Source organism: Trachemys scripta, chromosome 17 (genome assembly GCF_013100865.1).
Source record: "Trachemys scripta elegans isolate TJP31775 chromosome 17, CAS_Tse_1.0, whole genome shotgun sequence".
NCBI classification, from domain to species: Eukaryota; Metazoa; Chordata; order Testudines; family Emydidae; genus Trachemys; species Trachemys scripta.
The window spans coordinates 16,080,148-16,096,050 of NC_048314.1; the positions used below are offsets into that span (position 1 = coordinate 16,080,148).

At 45.3% G+C, this 15,903-nt stretch overlaps 1 long non-coding RNA gene across 1 annotated transcript in view; it reads right to left on the reverse strand.

Annotated features, from left to right (window-relative positions):
- Positions 1–544: 544 nt before the first annotated feature.
- The window catches only part of LOC117889543, a 34,371-nt gene continuing 19,012 nt past the window's right edge, over positions 545–15,903 (reverse strand). The window contains exons 2-3 of the long non-coding RNA XR_004648507.1: positions 3,139–3,270; positions 545–621 (exon numbers count right to left, since the gene is read on the reverse strand). This is a non-coding gene — a long non-coding RNA (uncharacterized LOC117889543). The remainder of the gene's footprint in view (positions 622–3,138; positions 3,271–15,903) is intronic.

Genomic DNA, 15,903 nt, shown 5'->3' on the forward strand with positions numbered 1-15,903 from the left:
AAAGCCCCTGACACCCGCAGGGCACTAACCTGGGGAGAGACCCCTGATACCCAGCGGGCACTAACCCTTGACACTATGGAGAGCACCCCTAACACCCAGAGAGAGTACCCCTGACACCAGGGGGATGCTAACCTGGGGAAACCCCCCCCCCCAACATCTGGGCACAGTGGGCATTAACCTCAGGAGAGACCTTTTGAGAACCAGGCAATAACTGCAGCAAGAGGCCCTCTGACATCCAGAGGCCACTAACCTCAGGGAGAGACCCCTTGAGAACCAGGCCCGGGGTGGGGGCGGAATTACCCCTGGGGAGAGACCCCTTGACAGCCAGGCACTAACCCCAGGGAGAGACCCCCTGACAATGGGTCAGGGAGGGATTAAACCCCGTAGAGACTCCCAAACACAGCTGTATGCAGTATTGCCAGTCTCAATCATTCAAAAATCCTGAGGCCGGCCCTCAAAATTCATGAGATTTTAAACAAACGATGGGTTCTTTTTAGTTACCTCCTGGTTTCTGAGCCTTTAGGATGCACACGCTTCACGTTTTCCAGCTTTTCTCTCCAACCATGAGGGCTAGGTCGATTTACACCCACTAAGGGGCTGGGCAGTGACATCTAGGATATTCTGAAAAGTGAGATGTAATTTATTTTAAAAGAAACAGCTATGGCCCCATACATGGTGCCTTATACATAATAAATGGGGGGCTGGGGTGCTCTTTACATTCCATTTAAAATGTTTTATTCTTCATTCTGTCCAATGTTATTGCTTATGGGCTAATTCCACTCTCAGTTTCAGCAGTGTAAATGCAGAGTAATTCCACTGGCTTTGATAGTTACTCCAGATTTTTTTACTCCCCCAAGAATGGAACTTCACATTGTCTCAAGGACACAATAAGGAGCTCTATAAAGCAGGTGTAGCTGCTCCAAACCTGCAAAGTGCTGAACGCCTCCTGCAAAAGGCTGAATCCCTCAGTTCCTGAGAGATTCGGTGGGAGTTGAGGATACTCTGCATCTTCCAGGCTTAGGCTCGTAAGGCTCAATTCTGCTGTCATTGAAGTCAATGGAAAAATTCCAGTTAACTACAATGGGAGCAGGTCTGTAGTTTATGCAACTTCCTGCATATTTTAAGCTTTAATTGGGCAGTTGCACTGCCAGGAAACACCACAGAGCATCCAAATAACAGGTCACGCAGGCCTAAACCTTAACACATGTTGCACTCTCAGCTACGCCAGGGTCAATTCAGAACAACTTCCCTGGATGTCAATGGAGGTTCTCTGAATGTACACGGCTGCAAATGAGATCAGAATCTGCCTCTTTTTCCTCATGAGCAATAAGACCCCTTTGCTAGAACTGGATCTGCAATATCAACAGAAAACTAACTTGCCATAACACTCAGCTAGACATTTCTTTACCAAATATCGTCATGCATGCACTCATTTTAATTTCTGTTCCAGAACCATAGTGACATCAATAAGCCCTAAGGATACAATCTTGACATGGAAGGAGAGAAACTCTGGTGTCCTCTAGTGGCAGTAACAGGATACTGTCACTGCGTTCAAGGGAGGATGGCACCAGTTTGCCCTGAAATTAATAGGATCCTATTTGAAGATTAACTTGTCTATGAGACGTGGGTAGAGACACGCATTACACAAGCACCTCCAACTTGATGATGACGCCAGGTATTAGCAGTAAATAAATCTTTTGTGTTTTTAGCCCATAGATGGTACTTACTACTCACATATCAACTCAGGTATTTGGTACCTAGATATTTTTCTAGGCCTTGGTCACTTTTTAAAGGGACACAGCCAAGTTGTTTAGGCTCCACATTTTATGCACCTTGGTACAGTATATAGGAAGCACATGCCCTGACTTTACTGCTTTTTAAAAAACTGACCATGTGACAATTACACTTTGTTTAAATTGCTGTAAGTTCCATAAACAAAGCCAGCCTCCACCTGAGCTTTGTGTTTGTATAAGATCTACATCAGTGGAGATGATATGTGTTTCATGCCCGCTACTGCTCAGAATGAGACTTCTATGCCTGCTCCGTGAGGAGACTCAACCCCTGAGTGGTTTTTTTTTTTTTTTGGTTTTGTTTGTTCTTTGTTTAAAAATCAGAAATGATATTGGGACAGATTCTCTCCTTGTTTACATTGGTGTAAACAGAGAGCAACTCTATTGCTTTCAGTGAAGTTATACTGCAATTACACTGGTCACTAATAACAGAGCCCAGTCATGACCCCAAGATCCATGCACAGAGTTTGGCAGGGGTGGGGGAGAACTGTGTCTTTAGCAGCTTTCCCCCTGGATCACAGTGGGTGCTTCTCTGGTCCTGACTCCTTCCCACCAGCCCTACAGAGCACAGGGTGGAAGGGTAACAAATCTTGTAATGTATTATATTTTTATAGCCTCCTCTCTGTGGTGAAGATTCTCCCCACATAAAGAGCCTTGGGCAGCTGCCAGCTGGGGGAACCTTGTCATTAGCCCTGCTGAGCTGTATTGACTCTGCAGGGCTATAGGAATAAGAAATAGTGAACACATTGTAGTCAGTACTGTAAGCAGATCTGACAGTGAATACACAGAGGAAGCAGCCCTATTGAGTATGAAGAGGCTATTCTGATATGGTCACTTTTCAGAGTAGGGTAAGGTGAGAGATAGAGTGATATTGGGTAATACAGGAACAGAGCAGTTACTACATAGGGTGTTTTTCATTAAGTATCAGTAACACTCTTTGATGTAAAAGGACCTGTTCTGCCCTGGATAGACATGTGCAGATCCCACTGCCTTCAATGCAAGCTACTGTCTGTGTTGTGCATACCAGGGCGGAATGTGACTCACAGGGGAAAGCTGTGCAGAAGGTGGGGGAGAGGAAATGGGGATGACAGATCCCATTCAGACTTGCACTTGTTGAGGCAATGCCAGAGCCCCCTCCATTTGGTCAATCCAAGGTTTTAAATATGCTGCCGTCTGAGGCAGTGAGGATCCCTCAGGAAGAGGAAGGAGAATAAGGAGCGTGTCCCAGAGGGCTCATGGAGCTGACGCCAGTGTCATGCTGTGCTACTATCCAGAATAGCGTATTGACTCAATTCATCTATGTATCAGAGACTTGTAATAGAGACTAAGCATCAGTTCATAAAACAACCTGGGGCTGGTCTCTCTGGAGATCTCTTCTTCATTGGGAGAAGCACACAGGAAGCAACCCTTCAGGAACACTTTGCCAGCTGTCATAGGCCTTCAGAGCCGCCCCAATTGAATCTGCTTCATGCTTGTCTCTCTATAATGACAACCACTAAGGAAAGTTAATAGACAATAAAGTGTACCCCCTCAAGGTCATTTCCTGAAACGATTCATTTAACTTTACATCTGACCCACTGAGCAAGGGAAATTGCACAAGAAATATGAAAGCACTGAGAAATTAGAAAGAGCACTGCTGCCCTCTAGTGAGCATACAGTGTACTAATGCTTAAAGTAATGCTTGACAATTGTCACACACTCATCTGTGTCTGCTGTTCTGTCTTGCATTCTAGAATAATGCTGCCTCTCCTCGTGCCTGCTGAAAGGTATTGAGAACACCTTAGGGAGACCAGACAGCAAATGTGAAAAATCGGGACTGGGGGGGCAATAGGAGTCTATATAAGAAAAAGACCCAAAAATCAGGACTGTCCCTATAAAATCAGGACATCTGGTCACCCTAGAACACCTGCTAATCTGCTGTGGAAAGGACAATGTGGGGAGGAGGGCTCCCTGAAGACAGCTACCCAAATTGGTCATAGCAGGAGCACTAGAGTACAGTAACTGGAATTGTACAGTCAAATACAATCCTAGGCAGACTTAGGTAGCTGCAATGTTCCCAGCCTCTCATGATTACTGCAGAAGCAAGGACTCTCACCAGAGGGCCCACAGGAGCAGCCACAGAGAAAGGACTGGCAGAATCTGCAAAGAACAAATTACCAGTAGCTGTAATCACAACTTGATTAGGAAACAAACAGATCCATACAAAGACCTTATATGGTGGGCAAAAGCACCCAAGAGCCCAATTACCACTAGCTGGCACGATATCTCATTGTACCATGCCCAGCAATACCGTTTACAAGATACAAAGCTTCCCAACCAGTATGAAATGGAAAACTTTCATTAGCTGAAAAGAAGACTAAAGACAAGAGGCCAAATCCTCCTCTAATGTTAATCAGCATAGCTCCTTTGACTTCATTGAAGGTATGCCAATTTACACTAACCATGGATCTGGCTAAAAATGTTAGACCATTATAGTGGGTTCATCTGCTTATCGGTTACTTTTTTATACTTTATAAGTTAAGGATTGATCTGAGCAGCCTCCCCCGTTGGATTGTTTTATCTGAATGATCCATAATACAACTACCTTCCAAATCAGACACCCAGAGAAGCAAAATCTACACCTTGTGAGGAGAGAGTGGATTCTACTAGACATGTGGGACCCAGAGTTGAATGGTCACTATGTGCCATGTTCACTAGAACTAAATTCTTCTGTGTGTAGGATATTACACATACACAAAGATCAGGAGGCTCTGATAACATCAGAGTAAGCATGACAAAGGGGGCACAGAAATGGGTTTGTGTGTGTATAAATGCCCATTTTCCATGTGAGAATACTAGGTTCCCCAGGACAAGTAACATGCTCATGTTTTTGTAGATGCCCTTTGTTAGGCAGACAACTAATTCATTTCTCTAATCCTGAGTGAGAATAATGGAAAGTGGTCACATTTTTCTGTTGAATGTTGGAAACAATCAGTTACCCAGAAAGATCTCTCCATCTGCCTAGACACAGAGATTTTTATGTCCTTCCAAAAGTGCATCCTCTGAAAAGTTTGCCTTGAGCAACTGGAGAGTCTCAGATGGTCTCAGCACCCTGAAATGCATGTGGCACTTGAGTGAGTTTGTCTGTATTGTGTTTTACAGAGCTGGTGATACAAGGTTTTAATTAGCAACAGCATAAAACAAGAAAAAATATATTTTCATGTGAATAAGTCCCCAAAACATCTTTTTGCCCTGAACCCTCTCTGCCTCTTTGAGCCTAGTAAGTTTCCTTCTTAGAGCCAAACCCCTGAGTAGCTGAGCTTGGTGCAGGGGCAGAGGGATGGAATCCATTGGAATCTTGTGCTCCTAGCCTCAAACTCCTTTGCAAACTGAGGCAGAAGGGCCCAGATCCTGTTTAGACCCCTAACTGCCACTGAAATCAAATTGAGTTAGGGACTTAAATACCTTTGAGGAATGGGGCCAAGGATCTTGCTGTCTCCCTCTCACACGCACCATATGCTGGCACCCAGGCAGTGTGTAGGAGGAGGAAGCCAAATGACTCTATTGTAGGGAGGTGAGAAACTGTAGGGGGTCTCCAGGAGGGGGAAGAAGCCGTGAAGGGAAGGGGCATTAGGAGCAAGAGCTGGGCAGAGGAGACGGGACAGAGGCAGGAGCAGAGAGGTGGAAAAGACGGAGTCTAAAAAAGGTTGGAAGAGGGGCAAGGGCCATGGAGGTTGGGCCAATAGAAGCAAAGAGGGTCAGCAGCTGATGCAGGAGTCAGGGTATAGGATAGGCACAGGGTGGAACAGGGACACAAGTCAGGAAAGGGGGATGGGCAGGAGCAGAAGGGGACAAAAGTGAAGGTGGGGTTGGGCAGGGGTAGAAGGGTCTATAGCTACTGGAGCACTAGCCCTGTGGGAAAAGTAGCATGTGATCATGTAAGTAAAGACCGTATCTTAATGCATGTGGACAAGAGGGTTGGATTAAGAATGCACAGGCAACCTTAACTCTGGCCCTGCCTGACTTCCAAAGGCTTGACTTTGTAACCCTAACAATGTTCTTTTAATGTAGTTTTTGTGTAATTATTATCGATATTTGCCTAGAGACCCCAACTGCAACCTGGGGCCCACTGAGCTAGGTGCTGTACGAATACATAGTGTGAGACAGTCCCTGCTCTGAACAGCTGACAATCTCAATAGACAATACAAACAAAGGGTGGGAGGAGAGACAGAGGCACAGAGCAATTAAGTGATTCACAGAAGGTTACAAAGCAAGTCAGTGGCAGAACCAGTCTAAGCACTCAGTTCTCCTGACCCCCAGTCTTATCCCCCTTCCTGTGGGCCACACTGCCTCTAGAAAACACGGATATATCTTCTCAAAGGAGAATTTTGTGCTGTTTTCCTTACACTGGACCAAGCTCCGTAGTTCTTACTCCATCAAATCTACTATGAAGCCAAGGGGAATTTCCCCTGAGTAAGCACAGCAGGATGTGGGTTAATAATTGACAGGACTGACTTTATATTGGGTCTTTTTGACATCAATATAGTTGATGCCTCTAGAGGGCAGCATAGTATGACACACTGGAACAAAAACAAAGAAGGCCAAACTCTGCTCTTACACCCATGCCAACCTATTGAAGTCAGCGGGGCTGTTTGGGCATGCGAGTAGAACTGAGCCCACATTCAGTTAACCCCTTTGCTGTGTGCAGAAGAACCACAAAGTATCCACTTGCATTTCACTGTCTAATGACTGACTTTGATTTAACATTTGTACTCTGAAAAATGGCAGATCTGCTCTGTGTGTGTGTGTGTGTGTGTGTGTGTAGACATCTTTGCTGACTTTTGAGGAGCAAACTTGAGTTTGGATGATGTTTTCCGTCTCTAAGCCCTGCAGATCCAACAGAGCTCTGGGATCAGGAACTGGAATCTATTCTAGCTTGTGCACATTCAACTCAATTGTTAACTAAATTCCACACGCAGAATAGTAGAGAGACAAGGTGGGTGAGGTAATATCTTTTATTGGACCAACTTCTGTTGGTGAGAGAGAGAATCTTTTGAGCCACATAAAGCTCTTCTTCAGGTCTGTGAAAGGAACTTCCGACCTTACGCAAAATGGACCAATAAAAGATATTACCTCATGCCCTTTTCTCTCTAATATCTTGGGACTGACATGGCTACAACTACACTGCATACAGCAAATGCTGGATAGGTCAGTTACACCCATAGTACTAGAGAATAGAGTCACACAGGGGTGAGGGCAAAATTGTTCCACCTAATCTGTGTTACTGGTGCTGATGTGAGAGAGCAGGGAAGAATCCAGCTTGCCTCTCAGCTTCAAGGTTGAATCTGGAGAGCAGGAAGAAATGAAACAAATTAGAAAACCCAGTAAACATGGAGCCCTCCAATTCCATTTTTACAGTTATTTTACTCCCTTCTTGTTCAAAGGGAAAAGAGTCTGGCTGTGGACATGCAGGGCCCAGTCCTGACTCTGAGAAGAACGCTCTGCATCACTCTGGCAGCATAAAAAGCCTGAAGGCTGCCCCAATTGGCCAACTGGAGATTCCTTACATTACCCGCTAACTCACATGCATGCAGTGCATGGTGTATGTCGGGGAGAATATAGGGAGAAGGTGACATGGCTGGAGCTCACGCTGCTCTGGCTATCCATGGGAAGCACGACAACCCCTTGGGGGCCTTTACAAATGTGAATCAATTAAAGCAGCTCTGAGGTTGCTCTGACTTATGCAGTACAGTGAAGTGGCCCTATGGCAAACAGTCATCTCTCCCCCTTTTCCTCAGGTCCTCCACTGAATGCATCTTGACTGGACCCAACAATTAAGACCTGATCATTTACAGACGTAATCTGAGTGGCTGGTTGGACCTTTTCTGACTCCCACTGGTGCATAACTGAGACTCATTAACATTAGGAATGAGGCGAAATCCCTGCACTCATGATGATAAATGGGTGGACAAGGGGAAGCTACAGGAAAGATAAGGATAATGAAGGCAGCCTCTGGGGACAGAGGAGTGAAAAGAGGCAGGCATATATGCATGACAGTGCTGAATAAGGAGTAGCAGTTTTTGGTTTGGGGGGGGGGGGGGAGTTTCCAGTGGTTAGGGCACTCATCTGGGTCTCAGGAGACTGGGTCCAACTCCCTATTCTGCCACAAACTTTCTGTGTGACTTTGGGCAAGTCACTTAGTCTCTCTGCACCTGAGGTTCCTCACATGTGAAATGGGGATAATGGCACGTCCCAACCTATGAAGGGTGCTGGGAGGAGGAATATATGAGGCCTTCAGATGCTATGGCAAGGGGATCCATACAAACACCTAAGGCAGAGATCTGTAGTGCTTTCCGACACTTTTAACCCATTTCCCAGGGCAAAAGTGAAACTGTCTAATATTCTTCCTTAATTTTGGGAAAAGAAAGTGAATAGAAAGTAGCTCTTGGCTGCAAATTGCTGAAGGAAGAGCAGATGGCAACCAGGGGGACAGGAGAAGGGAAGAGAGTACCAAATAATCCAGGGACTACTAAAAAAGAGAGCTACAGAAGATTAGAAACATTTGGCACTTAGGTAAGTCCAAATAAGAAAGGGGTGTTATAAAGGGTTCCCTGCTACTCTTATCCTTTTATTGAGAACTACTTTTCACAGTTGAAGGATACACTGTGTAAACAAGTTTTTACAAAGTGAAGTAGGACATGAAGGAGCCATATTCTAACTGCAATTCAGCATGCCAGAGACGCTTTAGTCAGCTGCTGGTGCACTTCCTTTGTGGTCAAAAGCAGTCAGCCTTTGTCCTTTATACCTCAAAATGCAACCAAGGCACGTGCCAATAGCTCACCCTCTTGTGGCTTATTGATATAGTGGCAGTTTGTTCAATAAAGCTCCTTACTGCATCTTCAGGTCATATCTGCTGACTTTACCGACCAAAATATGTCTATTCCTGCTAGCCTTGAAAGGCCAATACAGCTACAGCTAAGCTCACTGGAGTCTGTTCTGACTGGTGCACTGTCAGCTAGGTTCTGGCTCTGGGATCTCTATTGCTGACATTAGAAAAGGTGAAAAGACTGAGCCCATCTTGGTTCTCAGATCCCAGGGAACTTGGAGTGTTGGCCGCTCCTTTTGACTTGTAAATTCTAAGTGCACTTTTCCTGGGATGCAGATGGTTGCGGAGTCCATCCCTTGAGGCTGGGACACACCTCTTTCTCAAGGTCACTCAAAGAAATCATAAGGGCAGTACATTTAGCATTGTCTCACACACCAAGACGAATGGCCAACCTGTGGGGTTTTGCATCACAGAGGCCGTTAATGCAGTCACTAGCTGGGTTTTTAAAACAGGCAGGATAATTTTACAGGACTATTGACAAAGGTGGCTGCTTCAAAGTGACAAGTGCTTGTCCTGTTTTTCAATGGTTGATGCAAACCTCCCAGTGGGACAGAAAAAGAAGCAATGGAAGAGACACAACCCAGAGGAAATAGTAACAATAAACTGAATTTGTCTACCCACTTTCAGATGTCACCAGCCTCCACTAATAACCCCTGAGTTAGGCAAATAGACAATCTAAGAGCCACCAAATTTCATGCTTGAGGTTCTTAGTTGACCTCTGCAGGGGATCAGGAAGGAATTTGCCCTATATGAAGCACTGTACAATTGGCCAGGTGCACTATGTGAGGGTCTTTTCCTTCTTCTGAAGCATGAGTATTGGCCACTACTGGAGGCAGGACATGATAGAGCAATACCTGCATGGCAAATCCTTTGTTCTGATCAGGAATTGGTTATAGTATATGGGCCTGAATGAAAAAACTGGATGCAAACACCCTGGAACTCTGAGGAATTTGGGGTCCAGAACTGGATCAGAACTATGCAGCTCAGGCCCATCTCTAGTTTATAGTCCCACAGGCACCTTCCATGAAGACAGACAAGTTATTTTGTGTATTATTGGTTATTCCCGAGGGTGAGAGGTTGATATAGTGACAAGTACATCACAGCACATCAGAGGCTGGTATACACCCCCCACGGAGCTACAGCTGGGGCTGGATGAAGAGCTCTCTGCTAATCCAAGTCAGCACAGAAATAGCAGATTTGGACTGCTCAGACTAAACTGGAAACAGAAATGTTCAGGCTTGGCTCTTCCCAGTATAAAACCATATGTCTTGGTGGCACTTCTGCAAAAGGCGTTTCATCCTCCTCACTTCTCTGCAAACACTCTGCCAGCCCAGCCATGCCATGAACAGATCTAGAGGAGCTGGAAGCTGAAATGCAGGTGCCTTATATTGGAGAGGGCCCAAACTGTGCATGCCCCCCCCCATGTCTTTTGTACTAGAAAGCCTGTTCTGCTGCTGTAGTGAGTCCAATGGAGGTGATGTAGCCAACAGGAGGAGTATATGCATACCAGGGGGCAAAAGCCTCAGGATGGTTCGGGCAGGTCCCAGCCATACAAACCGTGAATAGCATATGTTGCATTCTCTGTTCTTGTTTTTGTCCTTCCTTTTGGCTCACACTGGCTTCTCGCTCCTCTCCAGAAGTGGAGTTGAATGCAAATTCCAAGACCATGAGAAACCATCTTGCTGCCTCGGTCTGGAAGTTGGAAGGAACTTCTTGGATCATTACAAAGCACTTTCTGACAACAAAGCTATATCTATTGATATCTACATAAAATCAACCTCTATTACAAGTTTCCCTGGTATTCATGTGCACAGGGAGAGCCCAGCTTTTCTTCCAGGTCACTGTCCATGGTCAAGAGATACCACCCCCGACCCCACCCACACTACAAGGCAGACAGGAGATGAAGGTGACCTTGGCGCTCTCTGCAGAAAGGAAAGGAGTGAAACCAAAACAAAATGGGAAATCAAAATCAATATTCCAAAGTCAAATAATAAAATCTGTGTTATGGAAACAGAGGTCACCCAGAGAGAAATGTTATCAGACATGACAGCACTGCTCTCTGATTTCTTCTCACTCTCTCTCTCTGCCAATCCCAGGCAGGGAGAGCTTGTTCCAAAGCCAAAAATGTCACCCGTCCACAATACAGAACCACCACACGGTTTGGCATGATTGACAGCAGAGACGCAGACGTGGAGTGACGGGGCAGCATGGGGGTGCTCTGGTTTGAAATAACACGGGGCGTTGCAGGGCAGGAATGAGCTAAACTGGCAGAGCTGCTTGGGGAAGCCAGAACTGAATAACAGGGGCTATTGCAGGGGACAACTGGGCTGCACTGAACCCTGAAGACAGCAAGAGAGAAAAGGTCTGAAGCTTATGAAATGCAGCACTCTCTCTGAATAGTGAGTGGCACCAACACAGAGAATGAACAATGACAGGAGAGAGGAGCAGTGCTTCTTCATGAAGGATAACCACATTCAATAAAAAAAATTACCCTTGGGCAAATGAACCACTCAGTGCCTCAGTTTCCACTTTGTAAAATGGGGGTAATAATAGTGACCTACTTTGCAGGGGGCTGAGGGTTAATTAGTGACTCTGATCATCTGAGGAAGTGCACATTGAGCAGTTAAAATGTGTGTGTCCTGATGTGGGCCTTCCAAACTGCATACAGGTTCCTTAAGAAGGGACTGGCTGTCTCCTACTCTGATTCCATTGTGCAAGTTCCAGCTTGCATACATTTCAGACAACATTGTAAATGTGGGGCACGTAGCCCTGATAATGATACAAACATCAAGCCATTATTTCTGAGCCCAGAGCGCTTCTTCTCGTCTTCAAGCCAGCAGTAATGGGTTGTTTTGTGTGGTTTTTCCTTTTTTCAACCTGACCTCCTGTTTCTGTCTGGGAATTTATGTTAGATTTTTACTCAAAGTTAGCAGCAGGGAGATAAACTCTCAATAAAGTCCATTTGTCATCACAGATTTCCTTCCTTAGCAAACAGACAATGGAAAGGCAAAAACAATGCTCTGGACGGACAAGGGAATTCCAGCACTGTGGAGACTGCAGAGGCTACTCTCTCTGCCCTGCAGAGGCCCTAGGGGTGGCCTTCAGCCCCATAAAAAGTTAATCTCGTTGTCAAATTTATTTCTATCTATTTGAAGAATCCCCACTGAGTCCAGCTGGAAGCCTGGGGATTGTTTGGCTCTCCCCTGCTTTAGAAATTGCCTCTGGAGTGCCTTGTCCCTGGCTTCATTGTTTCATTTCCCTTCAGAAATAAGCTCCACTTTCACGGGGCTCATTATCACTCTGTAACTTGAGGATGGCTTCAGAGGCTGTTGGACAGCCCTTGTCTGTTTCGGAGCCACAGGGTGCAACTAGGGGCTCGGGGGGAAATGTAAAGGGCAGGCAGAAGGGTTGTAATTTAGGTCAAGAGTCTCCATCTTGCCTGAGCCAACAAGGAAACTAAAGGGCATTGGAGGGAAGCCCAAAGCCCATTGGGCTGAATGCTCCTCTCCATCATTCGTTCTGCTTCCACCAGAGCAGACCCTAGCACAAGGCCCCAACAGTAGCAAGTCCAAAGACAAAGCAGCACTATTGAGCGCCCACAATCCCCATTCCCCAGGTATTCGCAGCTGGCCAACATCCCCCATAGGCAGGCAGCACAGTCTAGGGAGAGGGTGTAGCCAGAGTATCCAGATGTGCTGACTCTGCATCCACAGTGAAGCCTACCCCAGTGTAGTTCTTATGGTGCCCCAGCTTCGCCCCTGGTGGGAAGGCAGTGATGCAAATAGCACCTGCCCTCCCCCACAGAGTGGGTAAATACCCCCTGTTCTCCCACTCCGGCACTAGCGGAGGTGAATTCAACCCTGACACCGTAACCGAGAGTTTCCAACTTGACACAGCTTGCATAGTCCCTGGATGGGTTAAACTCCAAGTAGTGTCTCATTCCAGACATACTGTTAACCATTTTAACCTGCCAGCAGTGCCTGGCTGACAGCAGGAGCAATACACAGAGTTTGTTTCTGATGACCATTTCAAAACCAGTCCCAGGTTTCCTGGTGACTGTGACAGATGAAAAGAAATCTCTCATTAACCCAGTTACTCTACCAGAAGGCTGGGGGTAGCCAGGGTCAAACAATTTGAAAGGAGGCACCCGGGCTGTTTCTGGCAGTTATAGACCAGTCAGTCTTACGTTGGTGTCAGGAAAATTAGCTAACAATAACTAAAGGCAGAATAATAAAGCACCCAGAGGAGTATATGATGGGGACTAACAAAGAAACGGTACCTCTCCAATCTATTGGAAAGTTTTGAGAGTCAACAAAATAATGGCTAAAGTAAAACCAGGCAATATGATGGGCAATGGATCGATGCCCATTTACACCAGCTCAGGGTCCGGCTCAGTTTATTTGGACTTGCGAAAGACTTGTAAAAAGGCTTTTTGTACAATCAGATAAGTTGATCCTCAGCTGGTGTAAATGGGCATCAATCCATTGGCCTTTATAGATTTATTTACTCCAACTCAGGGTCTGGCTTAGTTTATTTGGAATTACCCCCCCCCCCCAAAAAAAAAACAACAACAACAACACAACTTCGACAAAGCCCCTAACAAGAACCAGTTGAAGAAAGTAAGGGTGTAGGTACACTGGAACTGGAAATGTGACTGCAGCTCGGATAGACATACCTATGCTAGTGCAACTAAAAATACCAGTGAAGCTGTGGCATCATAGACTCTGGTATGGGTTAGCACTATGAATATATACCCAGGGTCCAGGGCCGCCATGTACAGCCCACGCTAATGCATATGCCACCATATTTTCATAGCTATTTTTAGCTTAAAGCTAGCACAGGTATGCCTACCTAAGCTGCAAGTACACTTCAGATTGCAGTGTAGACGTACCTTAAGAGTGATGGGTGTCAGGAAAATCTCTGGCAAGGATTAGAAACTGGGTAGAAGAACAAAGTAGGCCAAATAAATGCTCAATTCTCATCATGGAAGGAAGTTCATTGCAAGGTGTTCTGAGGACCAATGTTGTTTAGTCTATTTATCAAAGGTCTGGGAAAGATGAGCAAACAGCAAGGTGACAATATTTGTGGATAGCACAAAATTATTTCAATGAATGAAGACTAGAGAAGACAGAGCAATTCTGGGGGACCTAACAAAGGTAAGTGACTAGGCAACATGATGGCAGATAAAATTCACTGTAGACACACAATGCACACTGGAAGGAACCATTTGAATTATTCCTACACATTGATGGGATCTAAATTAACTGCAATGATCCAGGAAAACAAATCTAGGCATAACTGTGGACAGCTCAATGAAAACCTCAATGCAATATGCAGTGGTGGTTACAAAAAAAATCCCCAAAATATTAGGGTGGATAATATAAGGCACAGAAAATAATGCTTAAAATATTTTCATGCCATTATATGCTTCACCTTTAACAGCCATATAAGGACTGGAGGGTCTAGGATGAGTGACACCTCCACCTCACCACTCAGGAGACAGGCAAACCAGCACCCAGCAATTATTGGAGGGTTATAATAATAATAATTAATAATTAATGGAGATATCCCATCTCCTAGAACTGGAAGGGACCTTGAAAGGTCATCGAGTCCAGTCCCCTGCCTTCACTAGCAGGACCAAGTACTGATTTTGCCCCAGATCCCCAAGGGGCCCCCTCAAGGATTGAACTCACAACCCTGGGTTTAGCAGGCCAATGCTCAAACCACTGAGCTATCCCTCCCCCCCACCTTAGGAAGTACCTCCCGAAGAGACCAGAGTGACAGAACCCTGCAGTCACCTAATTGGTCCACAGCACCTAAACCAAAAAGTTGCCCTAGGGAGTTGTCTGAGCAACAATGCAGACTTTGGCTTGCTACTGTCACAGATCTGGTTTTTCACCCCATCTTGCTCCTGGCCCAGCTTGATGTTGGTACCCATCTCCTGACTCAGCTTGGTAACTAGTCTCTACTTCTGCCTTCAACTCTGGCACAGCAGATGCTATTGGCCCAAACACCTACACCCTAGCCATTAGAAATTGATTCATTTCTGGTCACCCCAAGAAATGGAGAAGGCCTACAGAAGTGCAACAAAAATGATCAATAATCCATGATGATAGATTCAAAATATTAGGACTAGTTAGGGTATGACTAAAAGGAAAAGGGATAGAGATAAAGAATGAGGACATGACAGAGGCATTTAAAATAACGAGTGATGCAGAGACAGGCATGTTGATTTACCCTTTTTCATAATACCAGAACAAGAGACATTCAATTAAATTAGAAGGCAATACATTTAAAACTGGTAACAGGAAATGCTCTTTTTACAGAATGTGTATTTAACCTATGGAACTCACTGCCATGAGGTATCACCGAGGCCAGGAACTTAGTAGGATCTGTAAAAGGAATGGACTTATACACTAATAATACAAATATCCTCTGTGGCTACATTAAACATGATACAAACCTTCCTCCTTCAGGGCATAACCCAAACACTAACTGCTTGGGGTTAGGAAGAAACTTCACCTGTCGGCATGTTATTCCATACTGTCCATTATGGGGATTTTACACCTTTTTTGAAGTCTTTAATGCTGGTCACTGTTGGAGATATGACATGGGACTAGGTAGAACAAACGTCAATTGGTAATTCCTGTATTTGTATGTTAGCCAACCAAGACTGTCCTGTCCAACAGGGAGAGGCTGGCTCGTTCATCGGGAATAATAATAAGAGAAACATGGACTTGATTTCAGTGTCTGCCTGGAGTGAACTCTGTCCGTGTCCTCGATGGATGGGGCTGCATCCTTAGAATATGTTTCAGGGCCTATAAACATTCAACAACACTTGGCACTTATATAGTCCTTCATCCACAGATCTCATAGCTCTTTACAAAGATAATTAAATATAATTGTCTCCCATTTACACCTGGGGAAACTGAGACAGAGATGAACTGACCTGCCCAAGATCACAAACATTAGTGGAAGAACTCAGATGAGATCCCAGGTCTCCTGACTGCTCTGGTCTCCTATCTACTTGACCCAGCTGCCTTCCTCGGGGCACACATCTTCCCCAATAAGAGGTACATGAGTATCAGATCTGGAAAAGGGAAAAAGTCCTTTGAAATCAGGAGAGGGGGCCACTCCATGCGCAGTCCAGCCTGTCCCTCTAGTATCTTTGTCCCAACATCCAAAACACATCAACCATCACACACACATTATGCTCTGGATCTGCAAGTATCTGACAGGTGAGGCAGG